The sequence below is a fragment of the Equus caballus genome, chromosome 4, assembly GCF_041296265.1.
Source record: "Equus caballus isolate H_3958 breed thoroughbred chromosome 4, TB-T2T, whole genome shotgun sequence".
In the NCBI taxonomy this organism is placed as follows: Eukaryota; Metazoa; Chordata; class Mammalia; order Perissodactyla; family Equidae; genus Equus; species Equus caballus.
In genome coordinates this window covers 94033549-94054990 of record NC_091687.1, presented here as the reverse complement: position 1 = coordinate 94054990, position 21442 = coordinate 94033549, and the positions used below count along the sequence as shown (strand labels likewise).

At 36.4% G+C, this 21442-nt stretch overlaps 1 protein-coding gene across 11 annotated transcripts in view; it reads left to right on the top strand.

The window, feature by feature from the left end:
- Positions 1-21442, top strand: part of CNOT4 (CCR4-NOT transcription complex subunit 4) — a 139630-nt gene that overhangs the window by 2329 nt on the left and 115859 nt on the right. For 5 of the 11 annotated variants that reach the window (XM_070265883.1, XM_070265882.1, XM_070265884.1 and 2 more), the window contains exon 2: positions 483-568. The exons of the other annotated variants lie outside the window; for them this stretch is intronic. The gene's annotated coding sequence lies outside the window, so the exon portion shown is untranslated. The remainder of the gene's footprint in view (positions 1-482; positions 569-21442) is intronic. 11 annotated transcript variants of the gene reach the window in all.

Below are 21442 nucleotides of genomic sequence, written 5' to 3'. Positions count from 1 at the left end.
GCCCGACTCCTTCGGAAATTTCAATTGGGAGGCGAGGCGGCGTCTTGTCTTTAGCTCTCCCCCCTCCGTTTTGTAGGGGCAGGAATCTTAGGTCTCAGTCCTTTTTGTTTTCCCAGCCCCCTTTCCCTCTCTGACGTCCTTTCCTAGTGGCCAGGTCTCCCAAGACCAAAGCCATCACTTCCCCTCGGACCCGTGTTGCTGCTGCTCGTTAATCCCCCTGCTCATTGCCCACTCGTCCTGCTGCCTGTGTTTGGCTCCACTGCTGCCACTCTGCACTTAGCTTTTGCCCCCCTCGTGGGCTTGCAACCAGCCCCGATTCTGTCCGCCGCCCTCGAGCTGCTTCCGATTTGCAGGCTTTCCTTTAACTACATCTGTCATTTTGAAGCTGCCCCTGAAGTATCCAGATTATGTGCTGCTCATGCGAACCCACCTATTTCACAGCTTTTTGGGAATTGTCCGTTCCTTCCCTGTTTCCTATACAGATTCTTTAAACATACAGTTCCAGAAAAAAGGATGCCCTGTGTTGGCCCCTGAAAAGTCAAGGAAGTTGGGGAGTGAATGAAGTGAGGTAGGATACTCTTAAACGTTCTGAGTGAAGATCGTTTGTTCAGACTACTCAAGAGAGGAGCGTTTTCGTTTTGCGTTCAGTGATCTATTTGTGGATTATTCGCTCTTTTGGGACGTGGTGTTTTTTTTTTCCTCTTCTCATTTTGGACCGGTTTCTCCATGCTACTAAGCGTTCTTCTGAATTGCCTCTCCCCAGGACACTTAATGTGGGCTCTGATTATACCAACAAACATTAGCCTAGGCGTTTCAAAATAAGGTAAATCTGGCACACCACCAGATTCATCTGTGAACTCCACAAGCAAATATAAGTGGTGTTTTGATTATCTGCAGGTTGTGTGTGGGTTACAGATCCCTTCCATATTGAGAATTGGTTATTGACTAAGTGAGCTGTATTGATGTTCAGCGTAATTGATGACATTTTATTTATGGTTTGAGTGGAAATTTCCTCTCTAGCTAGTATCAGACTTAGTATTTTTGGATTTGGGAAATTCTGTCTTTACCATTTCTAGCATGGTAGGTATCTGAGTAAATTGCCTTCTCTTGAAAACCCATTAGATATGTAAGCAAAAGAAAAATCGATTTTTTTCCCCAAAATTAAATTTTTCCTTTTTTCCACAAAGAGGTAGGAGGCTGGGAAAAGAAATGGCAAAGCTGTGTACATACATGCATTTGGTGTCACTCACTGTCGTTATTATCTACATTAAAAAGCAGAAAACTAGAAGCAAGAGGTGGCTTATTATGTCTGTGTTTTGGCGAAAGCTAAATTGAAATGTACTGACTAATGGCATAATGGGAAGAAAGAGCCTTTGCTATAATCAGACCATTGTGAAATAATTACCACAATAGCAAACAGGATAACATTGATCAGATACATACATCTCAAGTTTAAACATAAATAAGACATTGTCTTCTTAAGATACATGTAAAAATGTTAAAAGTCATCGTAGCCCTCTTATGCAGCAATATTCCTCTTATTTGCAAAAGTAATAATATCTCAAGTGTAAGTACAAATCCCTTTTAATCACTTTTGCACATTACAGTACTGTTGTGATTTTTATACATTTTACCTGTAATACTTGAGGAATCTTCATTAGGCCTAACAGTTACTTAGTTGTGATAAATGGTCTGTTTTATCAAATATAAACCGAGGTTAGGAAAGCTGTTTGGAAACTTTTTTCCTTTTAGCGGCTTAAGTCTCAATTTGGGGAAACTAAATAAATCTCTACTCTTCTGAGAATTGGAAGCAATTTATATAGCAAACCTTGTCCTAAGTTATAAGTTGAGATTTAAAAAAAAATATTGTTCTTAGTTTGTCAGTAGGAATATATTTAATGCAACTGATCCAACTGATCTTCAACTCTAAGTAAAAAATATATTTCATTTTATTTGTAATAATTCCAGCATAGAAGCTTTCCACTTTGAACAAGCCTAACAGACACGTTTAGAAACTTTGGCAGTCATACTTGGCTGGATTGTAAGCCGTGTGTTCTAGGAGAGGACTGTTTGTCTGACAGAAGAGAGTAAATGACTTTAATATACCTTTTCTTTTGTAAAGATATTTTGACTCAATAAATATATTCTCTAGTAATTTTCTCCATGCCATATTTTTTCCTGCAATCATCAAATCCTTAGTTTCAGCACTCTGAAATCAAAATGAATTTATCTTGGGATCTTTAGCACATCTCAAGAAAATATCTGAAGTTCTCTGATGTTTTGATAGGAAATAGGGAGCTGAGATTTCGGAATATTTTTGTATGGTTTAAGTTTTAAATGTAACATTATAAACATTGCAGCTTCCTAATTTCCTGGTTTTTTTTTTGTTTTGTTTTGTTTTGTTTCATAGTTTGGACTACTTTCTACCAGTTTCAATAATTGAATTCTTCAGATGAATAGATTATTTCTATAGGAAAGTTTTTGAATATGAATTACTTAAAGTTGATTTATTATAAAATTTGTTTTCATAAAGTTCCATAGACAAATTTTTAATTTTGTTAGGATGAGAGAATTATATCAAATGGCAAAATGTAGGAAAATTATTTTGTAATGCCTTTCAACTGCAGTCTAAATGGAAGCACTGGTGATAACTTGCAACTCATTACTTTGCACAAGAAAGAAGGCCTTCCTTAAGGATGAACTCCTTAGGGGAGTTTTATTTTAAAAATGATTTTACGTGTCTGAAAAAATATCTTCTCAATTTAAGCAATATGATTTTAGAAGTCTTCTCTTTCTCTCCTTCCCTACTCCTGGTTTTAAGGTGAAGCTACATTCTTTATTTTAATTGTTTTTTTTTTTTTTGGTTCCTGCAAGTAATACTTGATTGAATCTGTTAATCTATTTCAACTCACTGTTGTTATTTTTGTAGACAATTCAAGTGAAATAGAAAGTTTTGATTTGTGAAAACGTCAGTCTCTGCTGACAATTCAGTTAGCTTTCTGTCATTAAGTGTAGTACTGTCTTGACTTTTTGTGAAGGAGGTTGGTTCCAAAGAAAAACAGTAGGGAAATAGGTTATAGAGATTTTTGGTGTTCTAGAAATAGTATAACTAGAACGTACTACATACTTTTCTCAGAGGATTTCTTAATCTAAGTGGAACTTGTAAATGGTTTTCATCCCACTGGAATAGCATGTTTTGGAGAAAAATTGTTAACACATTCTGAGAGTTGTAAAATTTTATGTTACCTCAGAGATACTAGGAATAATCTGCAAATTCTGCAAATCTGCCTATTCTTATACAAAATGTGTCAATATCTGATGTTTTAGAGATAGTAGTATGTATTTTTTTCTCATAAGTTGAGAGAACAAATTTTAAAGATGGCATCATTTTCTCAATTATTTAGTAATGCAAGGAAAGAAGATAAGTGGGACTTTTAAATCACATATTTAGTGGTTTTCTGAACGCACTTTTTTCAGAATTGTTTTTAATCTCATTATTATGTGGCCTTCGGTATTAGAAAACATTGGGTGGTAAATGTCAACTTTTTTTTTTTTTAAAGATTTTTAAAAAATTTTTTTTCCTTTTTCTCCCCAAAGCCCCCCAGTACATAGTTGTATATTCTTTGTTGTGGGTCCTTCTAGTTGTGACATGTGGGACGCTGCCTCAGCGTGATTTGATGAGCAGTGCCATGTCCACGCCCAGGATACAAACCAACGAAACACTGGGCCGCCTGCAGTGGAGTGCGGGAACTTAACCACTCGGCCGCGGGGCCAGCCCCAGTGTCAACTCTTTAAGGGTAGTAGTCCAGTGGGTTTTGTCGCATTTCTTTTTCATAGTAGCATCCTTTTATTTTTCATCCTTTTTTTTTTTTTTTCAAAGAATAGTATCATCTTTTCAATCAGAAAGTAGTTTATAGAAGAGAAAACTTAACACTCTTTTGGCCCCTTAGATGGCTTTCCCAAAGCAGAGTTTTTCTTTTACCAGAAGAGAGAAATTACATGCTACTAAAAAGAAGATGATTACTTATACTTGCTGGGAAATCTTAGCTTTAAAGATAGTACAAGTACAAGGCAATTTGAATATGAGTTTATTTTTCTCCTAAGGAATTTGTGAGGATGATTTCATTCCTGCTAAACTCTGTTTATACGAGAGAGTTGTCCTGTTTTAAACTCTAGTTACATTGGGTGATGGGCAGGTGATGTATAGCTATGAGGATAAACCTTGCTCTTTGTGTATGTCAGATATCTGTTCAAAATCAAATACTTTTTTAAGTTATGTTAACTAAAATCTTGCCTCTTGATTATTTAGAGCAAATATGGAGAAGGGGAAATCAAAATAATCAGATTGGTTTGTATATATGCCTAAAACCAGTTTGAAAAAAAAAGTTAAGGCAAAAATGCAGTGTAATTAGGAGAATAAAATGCCAACATTTAAAGATAATAGGCGTTGTATTACTGCTTTTGGAAGGAATTAGTGAATGATGTTGTAGGGAAGGTAGTGATTGAATTTTGAAAAGTAGCTATAGACCGAAATAGCAAAAGGGTGGAGCATTTCTTAGCAGCAACAAACAGATACATTGTCATTAAGCCAAATATCTGAAATTTCTTAAGCATGTTTTTCAGTCTTTGGAATAAAGAGGAAGTGCTGATTTTTCTAATTATTTAAGAACCTACTAATTCACTCCCTGTTAAGGGCAATAGGTGTCTACAGATTGTGAATTTCCTGAAATAACATTGGCTGATTTGGGTTATTGAACATTGATTGTAGCAACCTTTCTTTTTTTCCTTATATTCTATCTTTCACATTTTACTTATGATTTTTTTCTGATGTTTTTGATTTTCAGCAGTTGTTTGGGTGAACCCTTTTGTAAATGCTGTAATTGAATGAAAATTTGAAATATAAACAGTATTGTTTTTGGTGGTAAGGTTAAATTTTCTTTTGATGGAGATCCCCTCCATTTTAATTAGATGTTTTCCCTCTAATTTTTACTAATTCTTAGGTGAGAATTAGGATCATGCAAGTTCTCTGTCAAATTAGGTTTTTCCAGAAACTTTGTTCTTACTCTAAATGGGGACCTAGGTACTTGTTGGGTAAAGAAAATGTGATGTATTTTGGTTTTGTCATTTGAGATGAAGTAAAGACATTATTAGTACTTTAAGAAAATAAACTTATTAATGTGAAAAATTTTAAGTATAAAAGTAGACACGAACCTCTGTATAGCTGTCATTTCAAAGATTATCAACTCATAGCTAATCTAGGTTCATCAATACCCCCACTTACTTTACCCTTCGTCCCTCTACTCTTTGATCTGCATTATTTTGAAGCAAATCCTAGTCAACACATTATTTCATTTGTACTAGAACTCTTTTGACGTAAACTATCTTGACTTTTTATCAGGATTATTCAATCAGCTTGTCAAATAATCTTTGAGTACTTATTATAGACCCACTTCTTAGGAAATGACCCAGCTTCTTCTAAGAGTTTATTATCTTGTTGGGTATACTTTCATAATAATATAACTAGCACTATCCAAAGCATTATACAAATAATGTGTGGTACATATAGTTTGAGTCCAGTATGTTAGTTAGGGATAGCTACACTATAGGATAGAGTGGGGCTTCTCGGAGAAAGTGGGACTTGAATAAAGAAGATGTACTATCTGCATAGATGGAGCACCTCCAGATGTAGAACGTCTGTACATTTCAGGTAGGTGATGGAAGCATGAGCAAACACTTATTGGTGGGGACCAGCATAATGGGAGAGGGTTATAACAAGTCAGATCTTAGTGGAATAATGTGTTAATTTCTGGCAATGGTGTCAGAGAAATTAGTATACTAGAGTAGAGCTAGATTATGAAAGGTGTATTCAGTGTCAGGTTGAATTTGATCTGCTAAGCAGCAAGGAGCCATTAAAGGTTGAGGGGGGTGGGCAGGGGATGACATAATAAAAGTGTTTTTTAGGAAGATTGCTCTTTCAGTAGTTTGCAGCATATTTTGGGATTGACAGTTGTGTTGAGTGTGAAAAATTAATGATTAGGACACCAAGGTAAGAGGCCATCTGAGAGATGTTAGTGTGGAGATTCTACAGGATTTGGCAACTTATCGGTGCCATTTTCTCTTCAGTCACTTATGTCCAGAAATGACACCAAGGTTTTGGAGAATAGAGAACTGAGGACATGTGCCCTATTTGTTTTTGTTAGTAAACTGCAATTTGTTATCCAAACCCTTCTTTTGGCAAGGAAGTGATGCAGGATTACTCAGATGATAATCTCAAAAAATTTCAGTAGAAAATGGCTACCAGTGTTTTTAAATAATTTTAGATATTCATTCACTGGGAAATAAGAATTTGGAAAATAAAATCTTTATTATATGATACTAAGAGATGGAACATATTTGTAAAAGAGAAATTTATACCTCCTCTGCTTCTTATGTGTGTCTGAGTTCAGGAGTATTAGGAAACTTATATTTGAACAGCCTATAACCAATATATATTAATGGATATCTATAAAGTTTAATGATAACCTGATTAGAGCAGAAGGAATGGCTGAAAATTCTGATGAAGTAAGGCACTAAATATTGTCATCTCCAAGCTCCCTTAAGGATGGATAAGGTTAGGTCAGCAGGCCAAAGAAGAATGTAGGGACGTTATTAAATGAAAGTTTATTCTTTGATTTATTTTGATACACTTTGGTTTGCAAAAGTATTGTTAAAAACACATCTGGTTAAACAACAGCCGTATTTATTTTATTTGGAAATTTTTAAAAGTTCTGAAGTTACTCTTTTCTTTGGTTTGGTGAGTCTTCATTAAGCCAGCTTTTTTCATCTATTGTGTATATCTGGATAGCATGCTTTCTTTGTTTTGTAAGGAAAATTTCACATTTCATCTTATTAGCAGGGGGGGAAAACGTAGATTTCTTGCTTTGTAAATAGTAGATGAATTATACTGTATTGTGATTTATTCTCTTCCGGTTTCTTCAGTATCACATTTATTCTTTCTCTGTGGTATTTAGCATGTGGATCTCAAGGATTCTCACAGTTGAGTGTGAAAACATCTCATGCTTAGGGTGCTTACAACTTCAAAATTAAATTTATCTTAGGCAGCTGGCCCCATGGCATAGTGGTTAAGTTTGACTGCTTCTCTTTGACACCCAGGGTTCTCTGGTTTGGATCCCAGGTGTGGACCTACACTGTTCCTCAGCCATGCTGTGGCAGCGACCCACATACAAAATAGAGGAAGACTGATTGGCACAAGTGTTAGCTCAGGGGTAATCTTCCTCAAGCCAAAAACAAAAAGAGGAAGATTGGCAACAGATGTTAGCTTAGTTATCTTAATCCACCAATCATTTTCTTTCCTCTTTTTATAAAAGGTATGACCTACCATGATGCCATGGACTGTTTAGGTACTTTGGAAATATTAATAAGGATAAAGATGATGATGCAATGTAGTACATTTTTGGGAAATATCTGCTTTTCGTTGACATTCCTTCCATCCTAAGACCTCCTTAATCCTGGTAATGTGACAGAGCTATTTTTGACGTTTTTTTACTTATTTCTCTGGTCATGTGTACTATCTAATATGGTCACTAGAATAGAAAACTACTGCCTCCTCCTTGAGGGTTTGTTTTAACAGGGGCTTTAAAGTGTTAATTTTGGGCTTAAGATTGAATTGAGATACCCTTTGTGCAGGAGAATCTTGAGAAGGATTATGAATCTGTCTCATTGCCACCTAGTCTATGTGGGAGGAAAGTAAATATCAAATATGAAGTATAGGAAAACCTTAGTATTTGAGAATATCTTCAGTAGTAGCTGCTAGATTATTCTTTTCGCCAAGAAATTTTAATTTAATCCCTTGGAGTGTGGAGCCACTTATAAGTGTCACAGTGGATGGTGGGGAGAGGAGAAAATGGCTCCCTGCTCCAAAAATCTCTCCCAGATTTTAATAACTTGAATTAATCTCAAGTTATTAATACTTTGCGTATTTTTCGTTCATACAGTTCTTGGGAGGGAGCTGATTTTGTGTGAGTGCCTTGGGTAGCCGGGAGGATAGGTGCATTGTAAAGAGGCAGAAAATACAGTGGGAAGACTTCAAATTTTAATAATGGCTACTGTGCATTTTTGCCTAAGGCATTAATGGCTCTGGCTCCTTTGCTGCCTTTGGCTACATACTTTATGTTTTCTTTTCTAAATTAGACTGTCAGTACTAGTTGGGAAGGCTACCACCTTTAACCATCTCCAAATGAAACTAGTATCCCTGTCTAGGCTTGTGCATTTTAATCTCTCTTGCTCAAAACCTGACCATTTTTATGTCTTTCCTCTGCCAGAAGGAAAGGGAAGCGAGAAAGAGAAGAAAATGATAAGTATGATACTCCCCATCTGCTTGTGTGTTAGTATTATTCTAAGATTGTTGTATGGAACAACCTCTGCCTTTCCTTTTCAATTTTATGTAATCAGTTATAAATAGCTTTGTGAATTTACTAAATGAATCTTTAGAAGCCTTTTAAAGGTCCTTCAGCCATAAAGTTGGTGATAGGTTGAAGAGTACCTGTATAAGTTAGGTGCCTAGAGGTACTTTTTTGGAATTTCTTGCTTCTACTAAAATCTTTTCTGTCATACTGGACCTTGTCCTAAATGTGAGTTTGTTTCCAAAAAGTAAAGCTATTAGTCTTTTCTTTAAGGTAGTTACTCTCCCTGCATTGTATGCAAATCTGTTTCGATCCTGATGAAAGTAAAATACTTTAATACAGGCATGCTAACAAAAGAACGTTTGTTAGTTCTCTGTCACCATATATTCTCTTGTCATGCCTACCATTTATTTTCAGCAGCTTTGGAGAACTCTGAATAATATGTGATGTATTTGTGTTTACAGATTGTGCTTTTTATTATGTACTACTAAATTCTACAATTTTTAAAACTTGGCATGATATTAAAGGAAATACTGCTCTTCAGTATTTGGGGGAAAGGACTAATTTAAGTGATTTTTCATAGTTGAACATAGTTTTCAATGCCTATAGTTTTCCTTGCAAGCCCTTTGAACTCTTCCTGTTTTTATTTATTGCTCCTACTAGGAGTGTGCAATATAGTATGGAGTCAGACTGTCTTAGTGTGAATCTGGGCCCTGCCACTTACTATTTGTCAGACTTCACATAAGTTATTTTACCCTGTCTGGGCCTCCGCTTCCTTATGTGTAGGATGGAGATACGGATTGTTGTGTGGAATAAAAGAGTTAATGTATGTAAAGTGCTTGGAATAGAGTTTGGCACATAGTAAGCGCTGTATAAGTGTTTGCTATTTTTATACATTTGAAAGAATCAAAAAAAATCTATTTTTGAAGATTTATCTTTTTATTCAATATGCTTTTTTATGTCTAGGTAGTAGTTATTTCACCAGCTGGAAGCACAGGTAATGTGTTTGAGGGAGTAATCAAAGGACTGGTCTGCCTGGAATTCTTTTGAATCAGAGAGTAATGGAAAATGAACCTGGATAGGTATGATAAAAAGTGATTGTGGAGTGTTTTGAACTAAGGCAGCAATTTAGATGTTGATAAGAGGGGAATCATTGCAATCTTTTCAAGTTTTTTTTTTTTTTTTAAGTCAGGAGAGTGATGCATTTAAAATAGTAGTTAGGGAAGATGGTTTTGAGTGTCCTTAGTAGCATAGAATTATTTGATTTCATGTGGACCAGAAGATTGTTTTTTTGGTTTGTTCTGTTCACTGATTTATCCAAAGTGACCCAAACAGTGCCTGGTAGATAGTAGGCATTCAATAAATGCATATTGGATGAATGAACCTTATGGAAAACTGAGATAACAGAGTAGCACAAAGGACCCTAATTAAACTTTTGGGATTCCTGCCTTAAAGGGTTAGAAGTGAAAAAAGTATTAAAGAAACAGTTGGAGAGGTAGAAGGAAGATTGAAAAGTTTGTCTCTGAAAACAAAGGAAGAATTTTTCCGGAAGAAAGAAGTCACAGATAGGGATAGGAAGACCCAGGATAGTATTGCTTCTATTTCAAGAAGAGAAAAGAAATTAACATAGTCCTGTAAAACATGGAAGGAGAATGAGAATGGAGAAAGCCCTTTGGCTTGTGGTATGATGATCACTAACCACATTAAAGCAATTTCAGTAGACTGGAATGTAAATCACATTGAGGGGAGGTTAAGGAAGGTGCTAAGTGGAAATTGTAGGTAAAGACCAGTCAGTCTAGAAAAGGACTGTAAAAAATGGCAAGAAGACAAATTATAATAGCAGCTTTCATAGTTATTGAATGTGTACTATGAGAGATTCTATTAGAGATGAGAAAACTTGAGGCAGTTTGTGCTAAATGTTCTTAAGTTTCATAGTAGAGAAGACTTATTACACATGCTGCTTCAGGGCTCTGCCACTTGCTAACTCTGTAACCTTGGGGAAGTTGCTTCATCTTTTTGTGCCTCAGTATTCTCCCTTATAACATGGAGGCAATGGTAGCGCCTATTTGATAGATCTGTGGTGAGGATTATATTATTTAATCTTTTTAAAACACTTAGAACAGTGCTTGGTATGTGGTAAACGTTTGATAACTGTTAGCTATTATTCTCATCCACTGCTGAAGTGAAGTAGAGAGTAGGATTGGAGGCTTGAAGAGAAGAAATAGAACAAAAAAGGAATTAATAAAATTATTGGTAAGTATTAGCAAGAACTAAATGGAAAGACCTTAGAACTTTTGCTCTGGCTGTTCCCTCTGTCTGAAGAACGATTTTCCACATACCCATATTACTATCTCAACTCCTTCAGACCTTTGCTCAAATGATCTCCTTTCAATAAGGCTTACCCTGACTATTTACTTACAGTTGGAATCCAGGCTCCTCTCCCCCAATATTTGCATTGTTTTGCTTTTTTCTGTAATTCTTATCTTCAAACCTATCAAGTAATCCGCTTATTCATTATATAAACTGTTTGTTATAGATCTCCATCTAGTAGGGTAGGGATGTTTTTTCTCTGACTTATCCCAGGTTCTGGGAATAGTACTTGGTACATAGTAGGAGCTCAGTATATGCTTACTGAATAAATAAATTATTTTACCTTTGAAGTGGGATGGATGGGGAAATGAGTTCAAGTGCTGGTGGTGATACTTTTTTTGGAGGAGAGCCAATTTTCGGAGATGGACCAATACTGCATAGAAGTTGACTTTCTCAAGGACTTCCTCTTCTTTCTCACATGAGTTTTCTGAGTCCATTTTGGTCCTAGTTTTCCTGGAAATCACTTGGGAAACAAATTTACCTGAGGAAAGGGAAATATAAATGAATCTTTTTTTTTTTTTTTGCTACAGTAATTATATTTTACATTTGATTAGATAATAAAAGCTTATCTTTGAGTGCTTATTAGATGCTAGGCACTGTTCTAATCTCTTTATATTATTAGTTTTTAAAAACTCTACAGGGGCCGGACCCGTGGCGCAGCAGTTAAGTTCGCATGTTGTGCTTCAGCGGCCCAGGGTTCGCCGGTTCAGATCCCAGGTGCGGACATGGCACTGCTCGGCAAGCCTTGCTGTGGCAGGCGTCCCACATATAAAGTAGAGGAAGATGGGCACGATGTTAGCTCAGGGCCAGACTTCCTCAGCAAAAAGAGGAGGATTGGCAGCAGATGTTAGCTCAGGGCCAGACTTCCTCAGCAAAAAGAGGATTGGCAGCAGATATTAGCTCAGGGCTAATCTTCCTCAAAAAAAACCAACCTGTACAGCTACCTTACAAGTAATTGCAGTTTCCTTGCAAGCCATCGTTGGGTGTGAAGGAGAAGCCCTTTGCCCTGAGACTAAGAACATGCTTCCCCAGATTGTTGTGTTCTATTGACAGGGAGCTTCTGATACCTCATTCTTCCCTCCAATACGCAGAGCCTTGACACTATTACTTGCCTGAGGTCCATCAGGACTAAGCTCTTTATATCCTTTATCCCTTTTTATGTCAGTCACCCAGGTGACACTTCATGTCTCACACTTTAATCCCCACAAGGTTCTGAATATTTCCTATTTTTTTCACTCCTCTCCATCATCAGCAAAATTTCTCGTATCCTTGTTTTTTTTTTCCCTAAACACTTCCTCTGCTTTCTACTTTTCTGAAGACACTGCTTCCCCTCCAGCCTTCTTAATATGTTGGCCATTAAGTTTTTAATTTTTTTCTTATATTCCATTGTCAGGGGTCAGTGGGGACTCCCATGCGCTGAGGTTTCAGACTCCATTTCCCATTCTTACCTCCTCAATTGAATGGGAGTCGAAGAGGGTGCCTGGTTCCACTGAGCCTGGAAATGGGGCAGATAGTTTTCATTCCCCTCTCTTCTGTAAAACTCATCTGTTAACAGGTATATATTGTCCATAAACCCTCATGTTTACTGGCATCTACTGCGCCCTGGATTGCTCCTTATCTTGCCTGTTTTGGTTCCTAGCTTACTGTCATTCTTGCTGACACTATGCCTCTTTTAATTGTTGGTTATTTCAACATATACTATCTATAGTCCTTCTAATACTGTGGCCTCTTAAGTTCTAAAATTCCTCTTCTCTAATGATCTTGCTGTCCACCCTATCGCAGCCCCTCACTCCATGTTCATATCTTACACCTTGTTATTACTAATAACTTGAACCCCTCCATGATTTTCAGTTCATGCAACCCCCCTCTCTGACCACCATCTACGTTTTCAGCTCCTTCCCCGAAGTACCCCAACTCACCAATCTTTTACTGTCATAGGGACCTCCAGTCTACAGATTCTATTCCCTTTTCACTGTCTCTTGCCCCCTTGATTTCCTTTTTGCCCGTCTTACTCAGTGTCCATTCATTACCTAGTGATTGATCATTATGTTTGTCCCCTTTTATGTGCCTTCAACTCCCTTGCTCCTTTCTTGCTACTTCATACTTACTTGACAAAACCTCAACCCTAGTTAAATTCTCTGAGTACTTCGTGTCTGCACTTGTACAGCTGAAAGTGACTGAAGAAAAATACAATTTTGATGACCACTCTCATTTTAAATTGATGGTAAGAAACCTCAGATGGCCCTTAATATATCTCACAATCCTGGTCTATTTCTTTACTCTCTTCACTTTCCCCTCTCCTACATGACTTAGTTTATGCATTTCCCCTTCTCAAACTTCCAACCCTCCTTCTCATATTCACTCTCAGTTGATGGATCTGTTTTCTATTTCATTGAGAAAATAGAAGCAGTCAGAATATTCACAGACTCCACCACCACATCTATGTACCTACTAATCTGACTCACAGACCTTGCCTGCCTTCTCTTACTATAGATGAAATGTCTTTGCTACTGTCTTAACCCAGTTCCTCTGATAAATGCATTAGAGCCCATCCCCTTTCATTTGCTCTATACATTGCTCTAGCAATTCTCCCCCTTCTCTGTCCATCATCAGTTCTTCCTTCTCTTCTGTATCCTTCCCATCTAAATGTACGAACATGCCATTATTTTTCTCATCATAAAAATATCTTCTCTTGGTCACTTTTCCTTGCTCTTCTCTATTTCCATTGTTGTAGAACCTCTTAAAACATTGTCTAAATGCACTTGTTCTAGTAATTTTCTCATGTTCTTTCTTATACCTATTCCAGTGAGGCTTTTGCCCCTACCACTGTACTAAGAGTGTTTTTGTTCAGGTCTGACAACAACGACGTTGTTAAATCTAGTTGTCAGTTCTTTGCCTTATGCGATCAATCTACATTTGACAAAGTTATTCTCTCTTTCTTCTTTGATATACTTATTTCACTTGCCTTTTAGGATACCACATTCCTTTGGTTTTCCTCATAACTCTTTAGCTGTTCCTCCTGAATCTTTCTTGAGAGATCCTCTTCTTTTCCTACCTCTCAACATTGGGATATCCCAAGGCTCAGTCCTTAATTATCGTCTCTGTCTACCCACACTCCCTTGGTGATCTCTGCTAGTTTTGTGGCTTTGAATACCTTCTTAATGTTGATGACTCTCAAATTTATTTTTTCAGTCCAGACTGCTCTCTTGAACTCCAGATTTATATATCTAGTTTCCTACTCAGTATCTCCACTTGAATGACTATTAAACATCTCAAACTCAACATGTCGAAAATGGATTCTCTCTTTGCCCCCGCAAATCTGCTCTCCCATACCTGCTTCACCCGCGTAGCCTTTCTCATCTCAGTTGTTAGCGGCTTCAAGTTGCTCAGGCCAGAAACCTTGGAGATGTTCTTGATTATCTTGCTCTCACATCCCACGTTCGTTCCATCAGAAACTTGTTGGCTCTACCTTTAAAACATATGCAGAATTCAACCAACTTTCACTGTCTCCATAACCACCATCATCTCTTGCTGGGTAATTGTAACAGCCTTCTAACCGATTCCCTGCTTTTACCCTTTTCTCTATAGTCTTTTACTAATACAGCTGTCAGAATGATCCTTTGAAAAAATAAATCAGATGGCAAGACATGTTGTCCTAGTTTAAGAAATTTCATGAGTTGATAAGATTAGAGATAAGTCTATCTTATTTCACTAAATCTCATTGGCTTGGAAGGTATATTTATTGTAGACTTTGATTATGCCAGTTTTTATGTGTAGGGAAAGAGTTGTCAGGAATGGTTCGTGGCCTTCCTCTTTTTCCCCTCCTATCCCTCCTCTCCTCCACCCTACACACAGAAAGACTTGACACCTATATCCCTGAGGAAATTGGAAAGAGAGAGTCTGAGTTGGTTGCTATTCCAGAAAGTGACCGCCCTTTCTTAATAGAAGTCTGTTGTTATTTTACTACTACCTCTAACCCCCTTTCGCAACACTTGCTTTCCCCTCAACTCCCACCAAATTTAGTGTCCTCCCTCTACCCCTGCCCTTTCTCTGTTTTTCCCTGCTTTCAAATGGAAATGTTGTATTTCCTTAGATGTTTGGCTCTTTTCAAATTAGTATTTTATACTCTAAACTCTCTTTTCAGATATCCTGAAACCCATTCTTAAGGCCAATGTGAGTTGGTTTTACTTTTGTTAATAAAGTTTCCAGAATGATTCTGAACCTGATAGTAAAAGGGAAATTGATACAAATAAGTGAAGAAATCATGTGTAAAATTGTGGGGAAAATGAAAGATGTTTTTATTGGGTACTCTGAATGTACTTGTCATAATGCTAATGATTTCTAGAGGAGTTATACTGTACTACATAGAAAGAAGGTTGAAGATCTGTTGGCAAAGAATTCACAGTTCATTTCTTTTATCTCTTTACGTTCTTTTCTCTGAAGGCAAATGTTCTCTAATCAGTTTTCCTTTGATTCTCTTTCAGAGAGTTCTCTTGTGCTGGGATCAATGATCATATCGCAAATTGTGATATTGTGTAAACATTACTATTGATTTCAGCTCCTTTCAGATTATCATACTTAATCTTTTGGTCTGAAGGTAGATATATGCCTGTTTCCCAAGCTGTTTCTTAAACCTGTAGTGTCCACTGTGGTGCCCATGGCTATATATGGGGCTACTGAGCACGTGAAATGTGGCTAGTCTGAATTGTGCGTTAACTGTAAAATACTCACTGGAGTTTGATCCTTAGTACAAAAAAATTATAAAATATTTTATCCTAATTTTTAAAATAATGATTACATATTGAGTTGATAATGTTTTGTATATTGAGTTAAATAAAATTAATTATCTGTTCTTTTTCTTAAAGTGTCTATTAGAAAATTTAAAATTATATATGTGGTTTTCATTTCTCCTGGACACTGCAGTCTTAAACTTGCCTTTCACTTTGTCTTAACATTTTTAGAGTTATTTTAACTCAGTTAATCGTCTGTTAAATGATTTTGGTATTATGTATTATAAAATTTTTTTCCCCTAAAGTTAAATACTTCTCTGTTGTTATTCTTCTTAGTATTAACTTTCTAAAACCCTGAGTTTTCTTTATTTTTTTAACCATTCGACTTTTGCCATACCCTGCTCATGGTACGATATAAATATAAGTTATTCTTTCTCTACATTGCCTAGAATTTTGAAGGAGGAATTTAAAGTAAAAAGTATCAGAGCTGATCTTTTATTTGCTTCTTAATATCAGGATTTTGAATAGTACATTTTATAATCCTTCCATTATTAACGTATAATTTTAAGATTTAAAGGCAATTTTTCTCTGGTAAAAAAGAAAATGGATTAAAAATTTTACATATGAGAAAAGCAATTTTATCTGCTTGAACATAAAACCCAGCAAACAAATGAGCAAGCAAAAACACCTGCACTGGCTCAGTCTGCTGTCAGAGGTTTTATAAACTTTCATAAATTTGGACCTTAGCAGCCATTACTACTGTTTTCCCCCCATGTTATACTTTAAAGATTTAAGTTTACAATTTTATTTATATTACCTTTTGATCTGTTGAAAAAAAGATTCATGTTGGGTTCAATGAGTGCCTTTTTAAAGTTACGCCTTTAACTGTGTTTAAAATCAAGTGTCGTATAGCTCAGATCTGGATAGTTTTTAAGTGAACTACTGATTTTTGGGTAGCTGTGTATTATTTAAAGGGAGTTGGTGACTTCTGAGCTCCAAAATATATTTCAAAGTAATCCATAATATGTTATCATAAAGGTCTTAAGAAAAATGGCTTTGTTAGACATTTGAAAATAATTTATTTACTGGAGAACTATTTTTATTATTCTTACCCACTCAGAAAGTCCACAGTACATATATAGGTATTGAAGATTGTGTAAAAGCTCTTTCACAAGAAGAGTGTATGAGAAGTAAAAAAAATTTGGGCCAACAAACTTGAATCTTTTTTTATCACTTTAAAAAAGATTCAAAAAGTAGGTTTTATAAACAAGGACAATGAGGGGAAAAGAAGCTATCTTGGGAGAAAAGGACAGAGATAATATAAATAATATGACTTACTGGAAGGAAGAAGAAACGTGAGCTCACTACAGTTCCCATTCTTAGGTGCTCAATGGCAGGATAACTTTGATAGACTCTTTGATAGACTGAAACAAAGATTTTGCTACTTGTCAATTTTCTGATTTTAGAATGCCCTGTTTACCTTTTTGGTTCCTCCTAAGCTTTGAGGATAGGTCTGATTTCTGTTGGCTGTGCAGGCTTAGATTTCAGTTGATCCATAAGAATAATTTCTGAATCCGTCTATGTGTCAAATGTTTTTTATTGCTGAGTAGTATTTCATGGTGTGGATATGCCACAGTTTGTTTAACCATTTACCTGTTGGTGGATATTTGGATTGTTTTTAGTTTTTTGGCTCTTACTAATAGAGCTGTTATGAATACAAATTCTTGCGTGAACATGTGTTTTCATTTCTCTGGGATAAATGTCCAAGAGAACAATTGCTGGGTCATCAGGTAAGTGTATATTTAGTTTTAAAACAAGCCGCAAGACTGCTTTCTAGAGTTGCTGTATGATTTTGCATTCCCACAGGCATGGTATGTGTGATTCAGTTTCTCTGCATTCTAATCAGATCGAATGTTATCCCTGTTTTTTATTGTAGTTGTTCAAATAGGTGTCTAATGATATCTCATTGTAGTTTTAATTTGCATTCCTTAATGGCTAAAGATGTAGAACATCTTTTCATGTGCTTATTGGTCACTCTTTTGTCTTCTGTAAAATGTCTGTTTATATCTTTTCCCTCTTTTCTATTTGGATTTTTTTTGCTGTTGAGTTTTGAGAGTTCTTTATATATTTGAGATACAAGTTCTTTGTCAAATATGTGGTTTGCAAATATTTTCTCCTAGTCTGTAGCTCGTCTTTTCATCGTCTTCATAGGGTTAGTCAGAGAGCAAAAGTTTTTAATTTTGAGGAGATCCAATATTAGTTCTTCCTTTTATGCATTGTGCTTTTTGTGTCAACTTTAAGAACTCTTTACCTAGTCTTAAGTCTTGAAGATTTTCTCTATAAGTTTTTTTTCTAAAAATTTTATAGTTTTACCTTTAACTGTATGACCCATTTTGAGCTAGTTTTTGTATAAAAAATGAGGTTTAGGTTGAGGTTCTTCTTTTAAGTCCAATTCTTCCAACATCTGGGGGAAAGCTATCTTTCTTCCGTTGAATTGTGTGTGTATTGTTGTCACAAATCAGTTGGGCATATTTAGGTGGATGTATTTCTGGGTTTTCTGTTCTGTTCTACCTGTCTTTATGTGTCTCTCTCCTGTTTTGATCACTTGAGCTATGTAGTAAGCCCGAGTATTAGGAAGAGTGATTCCTCCCACTTGATTCTTTTTTTTTTTTTTTTTGAGGAAGATTAGTTCTGAGCTAACTGCTGCCGATCTCCTCTTTTTGCTGAGGAACACTGGCCCTGAGCTAACATGCATGCCCATCTTCCTCTACTTTATATGTGGGACGCCTACCACAGCATGTTGTGTCAAGTGGTGCCATGTCTGCACCCGGGTCTGAACCGGCGAACCCCGGGCCACCTAAGCAGAATGTGCGAACTTAACTGCTGTGCCACCAGGCCGGCCCCCAACTTGCTTCTTATTTTTCAAAATTGCAGGTTCCATTCCGGCAGCCCAGGGTTCATGGGTTCAGATCCTGGGTGTGGACCTATGCACCAGTTAGCAAGCCATGCTCTGGCAGGTGTCCCACATATAAACCTTTTCCTTTCCATACACACCTTAGAATAAGCTTATTTATGCCTACAAAAAAATCTTTCTGGTATTTTGCTAGGAATTGCATTACACACGTGGATCAATTTAGGGAATATTGATATCTTTACTATGTTGCGTCTTCCAATCGGTGAACAGGGCAAATCTCTCGAGTTATTTAGGTCTTTGATTTTGTTCATCAGCATTTTATGATTTTCAATATACAGATCCTGCACATGTTTTGTTAGATATATACCAAAGTATTCATTTTCTTTGGAGCGATTGTAAGTGGCATCATATTTGTGATTGTATTTGTCACATATATTTTCATGTGTATTATTAGTATATAGAAATATGGTTGATTTTTGTGTGTTAGTCTTTTATCCTGTTACCTTGCAGAACTCACTTATTAGTTCTAGGGGATTTTTTGGTAGATTCCTTGGGATTTTCTAGGCAGAAAATCATGTCATCTGCAAACAAGGACAGATTTTTTTTCCTTCTGTTCCAATCTGTTTGCCTTTTTTAATTCTTTTTTTTTTTTTTGAGGAAGATTAGCCCTGAGCTAACATCTGCTGACAATCCTCCTCTTTTTTGCTGAGGAAGACTGGCCCTGAGCTAACATCCGCGCCCATCTTCCTCTACTTTATATGTAGGGTGCCTGCAATGGCATGGCTTAACAAACGGTGTGTAGGTCTGCACCCAGGATCTGAACCGGTGAACCCTGGGCCACAGAAGCAGAATGTGTGAACTTAACTGCTGCATCACTGGGTTGGCCCCCCAGTGTGTTTGGCTTTTATTTCATTTTCTTACCTTATTTACTGGCTAGAGCTTCCATAACTGTGTTGACTATCATTGGTGAGAGCAGCCATCCTTGACTTGTGCTTGAGCTTAGTGGGGAAGCATATAGTTTTCACCATTAAGTTGTGATGTTAGCTCTGGGTTTTTTTTAGATGTTCTTTACTAGGTTGAGGAAGTTCTCCTCTATTCCTAGTTTACTGAAAATTTTTATTGTGAATTGTGTCAAATGCTTTTTCTGTCAATTGATATGATCATGTAATTTTTCTTCTTTAGCCCTTTGATATGGTAGATTACGTTGATTGATTTTCAAATATTGAATCATCTTTGCATACCTAGAGTAAATCCCAATAATCTTTTTATACATTGCTGTATTTTGTCTGCTAATATTTTGTTCAGGATTTTTGCTCTTAAATTCATGAGAAATATTGGTCTGAAGTTTTGTTTTTTGGTACTGTGTTTATCTGGTTTTGATGCCAGAGTAGTATTGGCCTTGTAAAATGAATTGGGAAGTCATTTTATATCTCTTCTCTTTTCTGGAAGAGATAGTGTAAAGTTAGAATTAATTCTTTAAATTTTTGGTAAAATTCTCCAGTGAAGCCATCTGGGCTAGGGGATTTCTTTTTCCTGAACTTTTAAACAATGAATTTGGGGCCGGCCTGGTGGTGCAGTGGTTAAGTTTGCATGTTCCACTCTGGCAGGCCAGGGTTCGTGGGTTCAGATCCTAGATGTGGACTTAGGTGCGGGTTGGCAAGCCATGCTCTGGCAGGCGTCCCACATATAAAGTAGAGGAAAGTCAGCACATTAGCTCAGGGCTTATCTTCCTCAAAAAACAAAACAAAACAAAACAAAACAAAACAAAAAAACTGAATTCAGTTTCTTTAATGGTTGTAGGACTATTCAGATGATCTGTTTAATCTTGATTGAATTTTGATGATGTGTGTTTTTTGAAGAATTGGTCCATTTTTTCTAGTTTGTTGAATTTATGATTCTAAAGTTGTTCTTAGTATTTCCTATTGTCCTTGTAATGGCTGCAAGATCTGTAGTGATAGTCCCCCATTTTATTCTGGTATTTATGATTCCTGTCTTTTCTCTCTTTTATCTTTGTCAGTCTTGGAAGAAATTTATCAATTGTGTACTCTTTTTGTTTTTACAAAGAACCAGCTTTTTGTTTCATTAGTTTTTCTCTGTTTTTCTCATTTCAGTTTTTTTGATCTCTGCCCTTTATTATTTCTTTCCTTCTGCTTGCTTTGAGTTTATTTTCCTCCTCTTTTTGTAGTTTCTTGAGGTAGGAGCTAAGATTATTTTGACCTGTCTGTTTTTCTAATGTAGGCATTTTAATGCTATAAATTTTCCACTGGGTGCTGCTTTAGCTGCATTCCACAAATTTTAATATGTTATGTTTTCATTTTTCACTTAGCTCTGTGTATTTTTTTTTTTAAAGATTTTGTTTTTTTTCCTTTTTCTCCCCAAACCCCCCCCCCCCCCGGTACATAGTTATATATTCTTCGTTGTGGGTCCTTCTAGTTGTGGCATGTGGGACGCTGCCTCAATGTGGCCTGATGAGCACTGCCATGTCCACGCCCAGGATTCGAACCAACGAAACACTGGGCCACCTGCAGCAGAGCTCATGAACTTAACCACTCAGCCATGGGGCCAGCCCCAGCTCTGTGTATTTTTAAACTTTTCTTTGAGACTTTCTCTTTGGCTTATGGATTATTCAGTAGTTTCTTGTTAAATTTCCAAATGTAAGGAGATTTATTGAATTCTAGTTGGAGTCCATTAAGTTCAGAGAAACATACTCTGTATAATTTCAGTTCTTTGAAATTCGTTGAGGTTTGTTTTATGGCCTAGGATATTGTTTATCTGGATGAATGTTCCATGGGCACTTGAAAAGAATATATGTTCTCCTATTTATTTTCGTTTCTACCTGGTCTTACTGGAATACAACCTACCTTTTCCAATGCAACTCTCTCCTTACTCCCTGCCCCATTTATTCTGCTTGGTTCATGTTCCTTATTATTGATTTGTTTAGCATGATTAACAATTATTTTCTTTTTATTCTTCCCCTTGGAATTCTTTATTTCCCATAAATTCTTTATTTTCATGTCTTATTTGAC